The 12651-nt window shown below is 42.4% G+C and overlaps 1 pseudogene; it reads right to left on the bottom strand.

Annotated features, from left to right (window-relative positions):
• LOC141986970 (uncharacterized) overlaps nucleotides 1-12444 on the bottom strand; it is a 73454-nt pseudogene extending 61010 nt beyond the window's left edge.
• Nucleotides 12445-12651: the final 207 nt, after the last annotated feature.

Consider the following 12651-nt stretch of genomic DNA (forward strand, 5'->3'; position numbering starts at 1 on the left):
GTATATAAAAACTTATGAAGTAACTGAACAAAAATATTATAAAAGCACATTGGAAGGGACTCTCTCAGATATATCAATGACTTTCAAATAAGCACTGTGTAATTAACTATAGAGAGGATGTGTGGCTAAAACTTCAAATAGAAATCATTAAGAATTTCTTCCCCCAAAACCAGGCTTGCAGAACATGACTGTTTAACCATGTAATTGATTGCTTGAATATGTAGACAAATTTCCAGCACTCTCAGTGACAGAGTTGGAGAGATAGCTAGCTGGGCACTAGCTTCCACAAATCTAATATGGCTAGATTGTACATAGCAATTGTGCAATTGTCCATGGAACTGTGACCATTCTTAAGAGCTGCATGTTAGCAGCTGCACACAGGAAGTCATTTCCACTGCATAACAAAAACTACAATTATTGAACCTGCTAACTTATAGACAATGCTTCATATTCTTATGTGCCAATAGATCAATTAATCTTAACTGTCATTGCACTGCAGAGAAGACCCAAACTCTGTGGGACTCTAAAGATAAATATCAAACCCCTTAGTTATAGCCGGAAGTAAATAGAAAGCCAGTGTAGTTAGAGCTCAGTGAATACTGTAAAAAGTATTTCATATACATAGGTTCAAATACAAAACATAAATTAGCTTTGATGGTACTCACAACCTTTTCACCTGTTTTGTACGAACATTCATGCTAATTATTTTCATTTGACAAAATTCTCCTTGAAAGCAGATCTCTATCTCCTCTGGGGAGTATGGGCTAGATCCACGAAGGAGGATCTAGCCCAGTGTTAGACTCCGTGTTACAACACCTAACTTTAGATGCCCAAACACCTAGTGGAATCCACAGCCCTGAGTGAGGTGGCCAGGCTCCATAATCGCTCACCTTACCTGATCACTCTTGTTACAGTGTGTATGGTAACACCCATTGTTTCATGTTCTCTGTGTATATAAAACCTCCCCACTGTATTTTCCACTGAATGCATCTGATGTAGCTCACGAAAGCTTATGCTCAAATAAATTTGTTAGTCTCTAAGGTGCCACAAGTACTCCTTTTCTTTTTGCGGATACAGACTAATACGGCTGCTGCTCTGAAACCTGTGTTTGTGTATGTTTAGACTGTAATAAAAAACCTATGACTGGCCCATGCCAGCTGACTCAGGCAAAGGGGCTGTTTAATTGAGGCATAGGCCGTCGGGTTTGGGCTGCAGCCTGAACTCTCAGACCCTGGGAACTGGTCAGAAAAAAGTGATGAAAATGAAATTTTGTTGAACAACAGAAACTAAATGTCATGAAAGTAGTAATACTTTTTGCTACCTTCCTACCAGCTCTAACATTTACATGACCTGTTGTTGCACAAATTCAAACATCCAATTCGTAAAAATCCAACTCTGTACAGAAATAATCTGTGAGGAGATAAAAGGGTCAACTGGAGTTTTGGGTGCTCAGTACATCTGAAAAATGTGCTGCCTTTGGGTAGGTGCCTAAATAAGGATTTAGAATATTAATTTGAGGCTCCCACATTTGAAAATTTTGGCCAATATTTTTTAAGTTACCAATTATATGTATTATGGTTTTTATTTACAACATGTGAATTTATAGTTTTTAGGAATAATTCAATATGTATCTGATTCTTTATCATTCCTAGGGTTATTTTCAGCTATCCAAGTGTTATAGGCCAGGTTCATGGTGTGACATAGCAAAGTGCAATCTAGACCAGTGAGGTGCTGTGTCACCCCTGCACTGCAGCCTTGTGTGTCTTACAATACCTTGCTGCGGTAGTTCCCACTTGGGCCACTCACAAACAGCCTTCCAGTATGCAAGTCACACACTGAGTGTCTGTGTGTGACAGCAACCTGCCAGCCTACAGTGGGCTACCTTCTGGCTTTTACCAGCCCTGGTTATACTGCAGGAGGGCCCACACAGTCCCAGTCCCAGATTTCCCCCCAGAAATGTAGGTCGTGTTCTGCCCAGCCCTCTTCTAGACAGGCCAAATATATTAAGTTTGTTACTCCTTTAAGCAGGGGCGTGCACAGGAATTTAAATTTGAAAACTTTTGGAGGGGCATGTTAAACACACACAAATGAAAGGTTTGTGTGACCCCCTCCCCATTTCTTGGGACACCTCTGGCGGGGACACCCAGCAGTGAGGAGGCAGCAGCTCTTCTGGCACCGGCACTCTCTGTGTCCCTGCAGCCTGGGCAGGGAGGAAGCAGCAGGGCAGCTGGCAGCAGGGTCCTCCCCCGACCCCTACAGCTGCAGCCTGCTGCTTCTCCTTCCCTGCTGCTGGAGTTTCAGCGCTGCTGTCTGCTTTACAGAGTCAGGGGCTGGAGGCAGAGGCAACACATGGGACTCCAATTGCAGGGAAGGAGAAGCAGCAGGCTGCAGCTGTAGGGGCGGAAAGAGGAGGAGCTCACCCGGCGGCCAGACACCCTGGTGCTTCCTCCCTCTCCGGGCTCAAGGAACACATGGAGATTTGGGGGGGCCCAATGTCCCAGGTTGCCCCCCCCTTGTGCATGCCCCTGCCTTAAGGGAATAATATACATGAGTTTACCACCTCAAATGGAGTTACCCAGACACTTCAGTTTAAACAAACTGGATTAGATAAAACAATCAAACAAGTTTATTAACTACAAAAAGACAGATTTTAAGTGAGTACAAGCAATGAGGCATAAGATTCAGAAATGGTTACAGGAAAAATAAAGATAAAATGAATTCTAGTGCCTAATTTAACAATCTACATTAGATTTAAAGCACAGTTTTTCACCACATGCTTCCAACTACATTATTGACCAAACTCTTCAGGTCAGGATTCTTACCCCATAACCAACAGCAGCTTCTTTTTGTCTTCTCAGGTGCAAAGAGTGAGATGGGCAGGGAGAGAGAGGAGGGGTTTCTTGGGGGTTTGCCCCCTCCTTTTTATGGTTTCAGTCCCAATCTTGAAAACACATTTTCAGATGAGAATCAGGAGACAAAGAGTCTGTGTGGAAGGATGTTCTGTGTGGAAGGATATTCCCTGTTCGGTTTTTTCCACCTGTGTACGCTTACGTGCAGGTTTCCTTTTCTTTCCTCCCTTTCCCCTTTCTGCTTGATGACTCTGTTTACCGCTTAAATCCAAATGAAGGCAAACACACAGCCTTTGTTTGCCAGCTTCTGCCTGGGCAGAGCTGTGGGGCTTGGAACATGTGTTAATTGCCTCATACAGGGGAATCTTATAACTTCACATATAATGTTCCTAAGTATATTTCACCATGACAATACTGACCATCAAGGTATGCGTTTTCAAGTGATACCTCACAAGGCATGCTTTGTACAAAGATTAGGACAACAGGGTGCATTCTGTCACAGAGGGATTTTGGCATGATGCTGTTTTGAAAGCCTCACCTAATGTTTGCTTTTAATGAGCATTCACGCAGAGCTAAGGGATTAATCTTTCAGCAGAAAATCTCAGCCTGATCACAGTGCATGTAGTAAACTTGCATGAAATGCCCCTTCAGGCAGTAATTAGGTGCAGATAGATTATTCTGGTAAACCTAAAAAAACCTCTTGTCTTCATTTTGCCTAAATGAAGTAGCTCAGTGTATACCAATATAAGCAGGGGCATGTGAGAGATAAATTCAGAGATCATAGAGCTCTTCTTTCCATTTTTTCTGCGTGCCTCTCTCACAGTAGATAGTACTCACATGACATGCTAATATTGTCATCATCACACAACACCAGACTGTGCCCTCAGAGAAGAAAAACCAAAAGTGAAAGGTTACAGAGTAGCAGCTGTGTTAGTCTGTATTAGCAAAAAGAAAAGGAGTACTTGTGGCTACTGAATGCATCCGATGAAGTAAGCAGTAGCTCACGAAAGCTTATGCTCAAATAAATTGGTTAGTCTCTAAGGTGCCACAAGTCCTCCTTTTCTTTTTGCAAAAGTGAAAGGTTTCTCTATTAATGCCTATAGGAGAGCTCACCTGAGAATAAAAAACAAAACTCCACTGTGTTTTGTGGTTTAGAGTATTTGAAAGTCTATGAAAGAGCCAAGGAGATGTACAGTGGGGTGTGCCTGGGCCATGGAGTTTTCATTGGATCTGGGGAGCTAAACTCTAGAACTGAATAGAAGCTGGTCAGAGCCATGTGAGACTGGGGCCAAGAAAACACAAGGCAGCTGGATCTAGGCTGGCTTCCAAATGCAAAATAGTGGTGACTGCTGATTAAAACCATGTCCATATAGGATCCTTTGATTTCAGGGTTTTGTTATAGAATATTAATTAACTCTTTTTATTGGGCATGTTATTGCTATGAAAACAAAACAAAAACAAAACTGATGCTGAGGAATACCCAAGCTGTATTGCATTGCTAATTAAGCAGAGTTACAGACTCTTAATTAGGGTGATGACTCCTCAGTATCCATTTATATGCCAGATGCATTCCTAAAATGAAGAATGTCAGTAACGTTGACCAAAAAATGCTGGAAAGGAGTCAGCGTTGTCAACAGTTTATCTTCAGGGGGAAGAAACATGCTGTTAGTCAAGTTATGACTTCCCAGAAGAGATGCATTGGCAGGGAAGAGATGAGAATTCTCCGCTGCCCAGCAGACAGTTAACTGCCCTCTCTGGGCACAAGGGCACCACTAGCACTGCCAGCAATGCTGAACATGCCAAAGGTTTGTCTGGTGAGGTGGGGGCATTGCCACAGTGCCCTTCCCTACTAAACTGCATGCAACTGGAGCACTGGGCTTTCGAAAGAGTGAAGAAAGGGCCACCACTGAGCACAGCTCGCCTGGAGGCATTATGCCTGCTCCAGGCATGATGCTTCCAGTAACTGCCACTCAAGCTTTGCATCTTCTGCCTCCTACTTGTGCAGCTTCGGCTCTAGGAGCATTAATTGAGCCCTACATTAGTGATGATTCATGTCTAGGTGTCTTAACACTAATTCAACTCATTTGATTCATTTTCCTACTGCATCGTCCCTTAGTAGTTTCATGTAACATTAGCAGCAGCACGTTCGTGATAAGGATTATATTTAAACTGAAAACACCCTTTTAAGTCGAGTGACAGTCTGGAGACCAATGAACGGAATGAACAATGTTAGTAAGATAATGCCTGTGCAATGGGGTTTGCAGACACTCTTCAAGCAGAAAATGTGGCCATTGTAATGGGTCTTTCGGATACTATAGTGCAGGGAGCCAAAGAAAAATCCTAAAAAATACAGATAGATTGCAAATTTGTAAATGGTTCATATTTTTTAATGGTCTGGAATGTTTGGCTTGAATTCCCCTCTGCACAGGGCTGGCCTTACCATGAGGTGAACTGAGGCAGCTGCCTCAGGTGCCAGACTGTGTGTGTGTGTGCGGGGGCACCACTAGGACCCAGAGTGTAGAAAATTGTGTCTGCTGCTGGTGCATATGTATCCTCTCTGCTCTAGATGCACAGAGATGGTGGAGTGCTGTGCTGGAGGAAGGAGGGCACAAAAGACATAACTGGCAGGCAGGAGAAAAGGTGAGAGGGAATAACAGAAAGCAGCAGGAGCTGCAGGGAGAGACAGGAGGAGGAGCCTCTTATGTACCTCTCTAGAACCCCCAGGAGCCTGGACTGATTAACACCAGTTCTCAGGGAGCTTCCTGTTTCCTGCTGCTTCCCTGAACCCACTTGAGGAGAACAGACAGTCAACTGAAGTAGTAGGAGCCAGTTAGGCCCTTAAGACACTGGTATCTTCCCTCACTCAGGCCCTGCTATCAGCCTGCTTATTTGTCCCCTTCAATTAAGTGTTGAGACCCACTGTAGCTGGCACAGAACAGCAGTCATGAGTGAAAGAAGAAAACGCCCCTCTGGGACAGCATTCAGAAAAAGAAAGCAAACAAAGGAAGCTTTTCTATCTAAGCAGGAAGGAGCTCTGCTGAGATACATAGACACAAATGTTCACGGTGAGCCTTCCGGCCCCAGTGAGGATAGGAGTGGTGAGGAGATGCCTGATCTTCCAGTTAGTCAGAGTGCAGGTGACCTGGCAGCTACTGCAGCATCCATATCTCCATCTCAAATGGATATAACCATGCACATTCCTGAAGAAAAGTGTAGATCAGAGAACAGTGTGGTGGAGGCGCAAGAAACAGCTGCTGCTGCGTTTATTTCCTTAAGTCTAAATGATCCAGGACTGTGGACCCACTTGCACAGCAGCCTGAGGGACTTCCTTGTACTGCATGGGCCACAGCAAGTGAAAAACTTCATGTTCCCCAAAGACAATGAAAATAGAAGTTTCCATCCAACACATTACTGGTGTGAAATCCCCAATGGTGACAAAGTGGAGAGGCCATGGCTTATGTACTCAAAAACCCAGAATGCTGCATACTGTTTTTGTTGCAAACTCTTCCAGTCTAATGTTACAGCGACATTGGGTTCTACAGGAACAAAGGACTGGAAAAATCTGGCTAGAAATCTGGCATGCCATGAGAAGGCAGCAAATCATCAGAGAGCATTCCATAGGGGGAAAGAGCTTGAGATGAGACTAAGGTTAAAGGCCACCATAGATGATCAGCATCAAGAGAAGATTGCATCAGAGTCTCTTTACCGGCAAAATGTTCTGAAAAGGCTCATTGCCATTGTGAGAATGCTTGCTACCCAAAACCCCCCACTGCGTGGCACTTCAGATCAGCTGTATGTGCCAAACAATGGAAACTTCCTTAAAATTGTGGAGCTGATGGCTGAGTTTGATGCTGTACTCCAGGAGCATCGAAGAAGAGTCACCACCCAAGAAATGTACATGCACCACTACCTTGGAAAAACAATTCAAAATGAGGTCATACAGTAACTGGCAACAAAAGTCAAACAGAAGATTGTGGCAGATCTGAAGTCAGCAAGATATTACTCTGTTATTCTGCACTGCACACCTGACATCAGGCATATGGAACAAATGACTTTAATGGTGCGTTTTGTAACAACAACAGAACCTAGTGGAAATGTCCCTGCAATGGTGACTGCCAGAGCATTTTCTAGAATGTATTGACATTGATGATACTACAGGAGCTGGTATGACAAAAGGGCTTCTTAAAAAGCTGAAAGATACGGGAATTGTGATAGCTGACATGAGAGGTCAGGGCTACAATAATGGTGCCAACAAGAGAGGAAAGAACAGAGGAGTGCAGACACAGATCCGAGAGTTAAACCCGTGAGCTTTTTTTGTCCCATGCAATTCTCATTCATTGAACTCGGTAGTCAGTGATGCAACATCAGCTTCTGTATTTTTCTCTGCATCAACGCATCGATGGCAAATTTTGAAGCAACATCTGGGAACATGCTCTCTGATACTGAAACCACTGAGTGTCACACGATGGGAAAGTCGAGTGGAGGTGATAAAGCCTATCAAACACCAAATTGGGAAGATAGATGATGCCATAGTTGCCATTATGGAGGATAATGCTATGAGAGGAACTGTTCATGGGAGAACAGTGGCAGAGGGAAATGGAATCACCAGAAACATAGATAACTTCAAATTTCTGTGTGGCTTAGTGTTGTGGCATGACATACTGTTTGAAATAAATGTTGTAAGCAAGAGACTTCAAGGTGTTGACTTTAATATATCTGGAGCAATGGAACAACTAGACAAAGCAAAGTCATACCTATAGTTTTACTGGTCAGATGAGGGATTTCAAAACATTCTGAAGAGTGCACAGAAGTGGGCAGAGGAACTTCCCACTGAAGCTATTTTCCCACCCATTCAAGAATACCAGAGTCACAGAAGAAGAAGACATTTTGATTACGTGGCATGGGATAATCCCATAAGAGACCCCAACCAACAATTCAAAGTTGAATTATTTAACCAGGTGCTAGATTGTGCAATACAGTCAGTTGAACATTTCATGCAGCTCAAGGAACCCAGCAGTATATTTGGTATGTTGTATGATATTCCAACACTCCTCACTACACCTGAAGAAGACCTACACCAGCAATGCAGGGCACTAGAGACAGTGTTGACACATGATGATGTGCGCGATATTGATGCGAGTGATTTAGGTGATGAATTGAAAGCCCTTTCAAGATACATTTCAGCAGGATCAACTCCAAAGGCTGTTCTGGAATATATGTGCACAAATAAGATCACCACCCTCTTTCCAAATGCTTTTGTTGCTCTGCGCATACTTCTAACACTTTCTGTAACAGTTGCCAGTGGAGAATGCAGCTTCTCCAAGCTGAAGTTAATAAAAACACATCTACGCTCCACAATGACACAGGAGAGGCCGGTCGGCCTTGCAACCATCTCAATAGAGCATGAGCTGGCCCAGACTGTGGACCTTCAGGAAGCAGTTCAAATCTTTGCAACCAAGAAGGCATGGAAAGCACCACTTTGATTATTCAAACAGATAAAAATGCCAGTGTTTACTATGCAGACAAGAAAAGTTACATTTGCTGTTCAGGCATTTGAAAGTTAAGTTTTACTTAAAATTTTTAAACAAGGCATTTAAAGTTGTTAGTTTTCCTTTATTGGGGTAGGTAGCAGAGCAGTACCATGAGAAGAGTAGAACAGGAAGAAGGCAGAATTGAGACCTTTCAAAGTTTTGGCCCAAGCAAGGGGGCAGGGGGGTGTCATTTGAGCTCCCCGCCTCAGGTGCCAAAATGTTGTGGGCTGGCCCTGCCTCTGCATTATTTAGAATTTCCTATTTAAGGCCTCAGTTCAGCAAAGGACTTCAGTAAATGCTTGAGTTCAATGAGGCTACCAACATTCTTAAAGTAAAGCACATACTAAAGGCATTTGCTGAACTGAGGCCTATGTCTTGTGGAAAATTAGCGGTTTTGTCAGAGGTGGTTGTCTATCTCATTCTGAGTGGCAACATGCTGGGAGATGAGAAGGACCAGGATTATAGGGGGAAAAATTCCTGAGTTGTAATCTTGGCTGTGCCACTAACTTAATATGTGGCAGGAGGCAAGTTACTTTACACAGAAATCAATGGGGGTGTTTTCCAAGTCAGGAGAGAGGGATGGCTACACTTATTTGCTGTTTTGGATCCTCCCCCAAAGGACATTTTCAAACTCTGAAACAAATTGCTCCAATTTACAAGATGAACTTTATACTCAATAATCATGGGTTTGAAATGTATTTGCAAAAATATTATTCAAAACCTCAAAGAATGATTAAATGTCTTTAGTTGGAATGATTGTGTTCCCACAGTAACTCTACTCTTAACACATTTAACTAAACCCTAAAGATTTTCACATCAGAGCTGAGTTGGTTGATCTGGTTGAGGTCATTCTTGGTCTTTTCTTTTCTTTTTGTTTTGTTTCATCAGATGGAAGAAATGCTACAGAAAACATTATAGGCTTATTATTTGAAGGAAATTGTTAGCATGCTGAACACTTTCCAAACTCCACAATTTCTTCAGAATGTCTTTCTTTTGAGGGTATTGCATTCAAAATGGGGAAAAACCATAAACACCCTTTGCTGGTATGGAATCCCATTCCATGATGTAATGGAATACTGATTAGGAAAGCAACGGTAGAGCAAATATTCTATACTGTATCTTGCTGTTCATGCTTACTTTTAGGCCCCTACCACACCACATCTTATGGCATAGCAAAAGGGGCACGGTAAGGCTTTCCTTACCCTAGCTGGAACAGAGCAGTTAGCTCATGTTATAGAGATCTCCATCTGGAATGCTTACTCACACATAATGTGGAGGCTCTCCCATCTTGCACTTTCAGATGGGAGGCTGGAAGAAGAGTGGGGAGGACTGACTTATACCTGAATTCTGACTCCCTAAACAGGTGCACAATGATCATGGGACAGGAATAGAGTTTTTTCTGCTCTATAGCAGAAGAAACAGCAGTTACTCAACTGAGGCAGCTGGCAGCATACATGATGAGCAACAGTTCTGCCAGCTGCTCTGGTGAGTGACTGCTCCTTCTGAAAGTATTCAGGAAGTCCCAGTTTGGGACACAGGACATTATTCTGGTTTCACTTACACCAGTATTACACCATCAGATGCAAATCTACTAAAGTCAATGGAATTACATCAGGGTAAAATCGATCAGAATTAGCACTGTAATTTGTTATTTTTATTCCAGTAGTGCCTATGGACCCCAACCACAATCAGGGCCCCCATTGTGCTAGCTGCTGTACAAACACATAATAAGAGGAAGACCCTGGTCTCAAGAATTTATAATCTGAACAGAAAAGACAGACAAATAGTGGGAGAAAGGAATTATTATCATCCCCATTTTACAGACGGGCAGCTGAGATATGTACAAATTAAATGAGTTGTCCTAGATAACTCAGGAAGCCTGAGGCAGAGCCGAAAATGGAACCCAGATCTCCTGAGTTCCAGACCTGTGCCTTAATCACAAGACTCCCCTTTCTAATTTTTATGCTTATTTGTTAAACAAATATTTATGCACCGAATGCCATTTTTATTTGATAGGACAAAGCCTTAAATAGAATTATCTGAATAATCATTGGTGTCCAGTTGAAACTGTGGTACCTCAACTCTCAGTCCTAACACACATTATTGGACTGAGAAGCCTGTGCATCGTTTCAGTGGTAGTTGCTCTAGTTTTGATAATGCACTATTTATTTATAATTATTCCCAGGATGCTGTCATGAATATTCTAATCTTGCTGTTCCTAGTTAGTGAGATGGTTATTTCAGATGAGGGAATGTAATTACCCTGCATTGTATTATTTATGATGATTCTTAGATTTGTAGATTTTAAGGCCAGAAGGGACCATTGTGGTCTTCTAGTCTGATTTTCTGTCTAACACAGGATATAGAACTTCCCCAAAATAATTCCCACAGCACATCTTTTAGACAAACATCCAAGCTTGACTTTAAAATTATCGGTGATGGAGAATCCATCACGACCCTTGGTAAATAGTTGTAATCATTAATGCCCCTCATGGTTTAAAATGTACACCTTGTTTCCAGTCTGAATTTGTCTAGCTTCGACTTCCAGCCACTGTTATACCTTTCTCTGCTAGAGTGAAGATACCAAGATGATGATGATGTAGTATTATTATTAATTGTTTGGCTTTCTAAGGTGCTCATCATTTAAGCATTTGGGAACCTAGTTCTGTATTGGAATTGAGCATAAAAATGTGTAGTAACAAATCATGCAAGGACCAAAGTAAAGGTTTTAATTTATCATATTTGTCCTGGCTAAAATGAAGTCCAGGGATACAAATCTTGCCCTAAACTAATATCTGTCAATGCAGATTTTATGAAAAGTAAAGGCAGAATATATGTCAGAATTCACATGACCACATTCATGCCATGAAAAATTTCTGTTGCTATTTGTGGAACTTTGTCTTCAAAGAGCTAGAAAAAGGAAAATATCAATTTTGTTTATGCCACCAATCACAATATTTTAAAGCTATCAGCGATTTTTATCCATAGATTTTCTCAAAAACTTTTCGAAACTGGATAAGCATTATTAACCCACTTCTACAAGTATGTGTAACTGGGACATAGAAAAGTGTCTTGCTGAAGGTTATACAGTGAGACAGTAGTAGAGGTAGAAACAGAACCCAGGCCAGAACAGGATGTCCAGTGGAGCCACAGCTGCACCCTATCTACCAGAATTCCTCTTTTTGGGGAACAGAAATTAGTCTTAACAGATATCTTAACTATACAGGTGTAATGGTTTGTTTGTCATGTCTACACTGTGAAAAATAGATAGAGAAATACTTCTTTGTAAGTTCAGGAAGATCATTTTCCTTGTGGATTCCAAGCCACCACTCCTCATTTTAGCTACAATTAAGGCCAGACTCTGGATTGCTGCTATATGACTCTGCAACTGGGAAAAGACAAAAGTTCCCTCCCACAGGAGATGTCCAGAATCTCTTTGGGGAATGCAGTCCCTGCATGGGCTCAGCTGTCAGTAAGAGGGTAGGGGAGGCTGGATTGAAGACAGGGCAAGAGACTGTCCCTTATGCATTGTGGCGCAGGAGGTATGCAACACCCTCTCAAATGGTGGTGGAGTTACCACTGTCTGATGTAAGCGTCCTGCCTACTCCACATCTCCTGTGAGCAGAGTAGAATCTTATCCTTAGTTGTCTTAGTTGGATGGGGATGTCATTAGGTCAACTATAAAGCTGGAAGTATAGTAACAGTGTTCTGCTAATTTTTTCTTTTGATCATCTTTCATTAGCTAGTTTTCAACTGGTCCTGCCTTTGGTCACCTGAAAGAACTGCTGTGTTTTTTTTTTCTCTTTTTCTAATGTCATGACAGAACACACAAAGATCTGTGTGTATCATGCATGTGTTATCAGCACACTTTTGTATGCGAGTGAGACATGGACCTTGTACTCTCATCAGGAAAAGGGGCTCAACAGCTTTCATATATGTTGCCTTTGTCAAATCTTTGGAATCTCCTGGAGGGACAGAGTCACCAACACTGAGGTGCTCAAATGGCCCAGCATGCCCAGTTTGCAAATGCTCCTCAAACAGAGACGTCTCCGCTGGCTTGGGCATTTGTGCCGAAAGAATGATGGGAATACCAAAGGACATCCTCTACAATGAATTGGCATCTCGAAAAAGACCCAAAGGATGCCCAAAATTCTGTTTCAAGGAAGTGTGTAAGCGAGACCTCAAAGAAATGGACATGGATGTGGACAAATGGGAAGATCACATTCAAGACCACAGCCTTTGGAAACAAGAGCTTAACAAAGGTCTCCGGAG

The sequence above is a fragment of the Natator depressus genome, chromosome 4 (genome assembly GCF_965152275.1).
Source record: "Natator depressus isolate rNatDep1 chromosome 4, rNatDep2.hap1, whole genome shotgun sequence".
Lineage (NCBI taxonomy): Eukaryota > Metazoa > Chordata > Testudines > Cheloniidae > Natator > Natator depressus.